Consider the following 2,845-nt stretch of genomic DNA (forward strand, 5'->3'; position numbering starts at 1 on the left):
GTGTGGCCAGCCCCCCACCCTAAGACTATCTGGGTATAGGCAGCTGCTACCATGTATTGTATTGTTAGAGTACCTGGTGAACCAAGGCCCAGGAGAACAAAGACACTCTTATCAGGCCTGCCATTCTCAGGGCTTAACAATTACCTTCAGAAGTCAAGGTCAAAGACCAGAGATCTTTTGGGGCAAGGTTAAATTCTTTACTATATGGGCTTCCAATAGAGGAGTAAAAACATCCAAACTGATTTCAGACATTAGTCCACAATGACCCTTAAAGGAGGGAATTGTCTTCTTGCTACTGTACAGAGTGTCAGGGATGGCAGGGGGAGAGTAGAAACTATTTGTTTTATGCTTTTGCTGTTTGCTACTGCTGGTCTCTATTTCATTTGACTCCCTTTCTCCCTTTTTCTGCCTCTTCCAATTCACTGCTCTTAGTTTCCATGATGAAAATGTAACACAGTGCTAGGAACCACCTGTCAGATGCCCCAGAGATGGGTGAAGGAATGAAGCTTCCATTTGATATTGGTTCGATATAGATAGACTTTGTTCATTTATTAAATATAAAAGAATATCCTTTTTTCAAGAAAGAATATTTGTCTCCTTACCTTTCCACTGACCCCATTTTCTTCTTGAAGACTAGATCTCCCAGCAAATTGTTTCTTTTCTTGCTTTTTATGGAGTGCACAGAGAAATAGCTCTTTGTTGCAGTAAAGTCAACAGCTCGGATATGTGGGAACTTGGCCCTGACTCCTACGCTCCAACTCAAATGACCACTCCTGTCTGGCAGTGATTGTCCCTAAAGCACATCTCATTCGAAAGAATAGTGGCCACTCCACTGTAGCTGACAGTCACATGGAGAAAATGTGAGATCAGGTTTCCCAACAAAGGTAGAAAATCTGTGACCACTCTACAAATTTCTTCATTTGTGTGAAATTCAAACTAGGATAAAATTAACTACGTTAAAGTGAACAATGTAGTAACATTTAATACATTCACAATGTTGTGCAATCACTTGTTCTATCTGGTTGCCAAGCACTTACAGTGCTCCAGAATAAAGCCCCGCACCCATTGAAGAGTCACTTCCATTCTCACCTCCTTCCAGCCACTGGAAAGCACCGATGGATATTACCTGTGCTGGATATTACCTACACTGGATAAATGGAATCATAGAATATGTGATCTTTTGTGTTCGGCCTCTGAAATCACTCCGTTTTAAATGTGGTCACAATGCTAAAAGAAAATGAATAATAGTACTGGGTTAGATAAACCAAATATATGTTAGGATGGGTGTAACCCGCCTGGCTGCTAGTTAATAGCCTCTGCCCTCATACAGAAAGTGATAGGAGGGGCCAGAGCTGGGAGTTTGATGGAGAGGAAGGGGCCTGGCAAAGATGTTCTCTGGGAAGGCAAGAAACTGTGCAAGGTCACCATGATTCATAAATCCAGTCAAAGACACAGAATCCTATAGAGAGAGCTTTTTAGAAGCATGGTTTACATTGGCGAGCCAAGTCCAATGTGTTAGAAAGTCTTAGAAAGTAGAGAATAGAGAGAAGTTCTCTGAAGTTGACAATCAAGTAGACTCCAGGCTTTAAAAGTGTGGAGGATTAAAAAGGAAAGTTATGTATAAAATAGAAACGTTGGGGATGATGACAATTGGAGTTCAACGTGAAGCACAGCTTTACTCTGATAATTTTTAGTTTCAGTTTCTCCATCAAAAAAATGAGAATAATTACCCATTGCGTTGGATTGTTATCAGAATTATAAACATTGTTTATAAAAGACCTGGCACACAATAAAAATCAAGTATGAACTATTGTAACCATGAGGCCGTTACCGACAAACAGTTTAAAGGACTAATCTCAGGATGCATATTTGCCCTCCGGACGGCGGGGCGCACACGGAGTCACGCCCAGGGAGTCCACAGGTTTAGTAGATCCTCATTATAAGACAGAGATGTGCCTTAGAAACGTACATGATGCGGCTTGACCGCTCGTTTAGGGAAATCGTCACGGGCTTTTAACATAAACCTAACGTAGTTTCACTCATTGGAAAGGAGGCAGCTGCACAGTGTGACACCATGTAGCCCTTCTCGGTTGTGGAAATGGCAGTTAGGGAGAGATCTCGCCTGTCAATGCCACACTGCCAGCTGGACAGATCCCAGCTTTAGAAGGACAGCTTCTGTGTCTGACGAAGTAGTTCAAATTGTTGTGCTTTTTTCATAAAGTCCTCTCTGCCAAACAAAGGGTAAAGAGTCAGGGGTATTTGTTGGTTTGACAAAACTTAGATTTAACATTAAAACACATTTTTAGTAGTGTGCTTAGCTGGCAGGGGAGGTACCAAGATCGCCCAGGAGGTGGTTTTCCTGGGCGAGGCTTATCCATTGTACTGCGGATGTGCTGACCCCTGCAATTTCCCCAAATGTGGGAAACTTCCCTGCAAAACTTGTGGTAGTGGGGGCCTGTGTTCCTGCTCTCCCCTGATAAAGAAAAGGAAAAAGACATTTTTAGTAATTATCTCCACTTTTAAGAGTAATTGAAAATTAAATCAACGCCTCAATAATAATAATCATAATCATAAAACATTTTGGTCTATTTAAGACCAATTTTACATCATAAAGATGGTAACCAGAGGGGAGGAGGAGGGGAATAACAGGGAAGAAGGGGGAGGCTCATCAAACAACATGTATAAAGGACCCATGGACAAAGCCAAAGGGGGGGTAGGATTGAGGGTGGGAGGTTGTGGTGGGGGGAAGGGATGGGGCAAAATGGAGACAATTGTACTTGAAAAACAATAAAAATAAATAAATAAATAAAAAGAAAAGAAAAAAGATTTAAAGACATGACGACAA

At 41.6% G+C, this 2,845-nt stretch overlaps 1 non-coding gene across 1 annotated transcript; it reads left to right on the forward strand.

The window, feature by feature from the left end:
- The first annotated feature begins 2,310 nt into the window (after positions 1 to 2,310).
- Positions 2,311 to 2,476, forward strand: LOC119062472 (U1 spliceosomal RNA). Its single transcript, XR_005084979.2, has one exon. It is a non-coding gene; the product is annotated as a U1 spliceosomal RNA (small nuclear RNA).
- The last annotated feature ends 369 nt before the right edge of the window (positions 2,477 to 2,845 follow it).

The sequence above is a fragment of the Artibeus jamaicensis genome, unplaced genomic scaffold, assembly GCF_021234435.1.
Source record: "Artibeus jamaicensis isolate MK-2021 breed Jamaican fruit bat unplaced genomic scaffold, CSHL_Jam_final scaffold_474, whole genome shotgun sequence".
In the NCBI taxonomy this organism is placed as follows: Eukaryota; Metazoa; Chordata; class Mammalia; order Chiroptera; family Phyllostomidae; genus Artibeus; species Artibeus jamaicensis.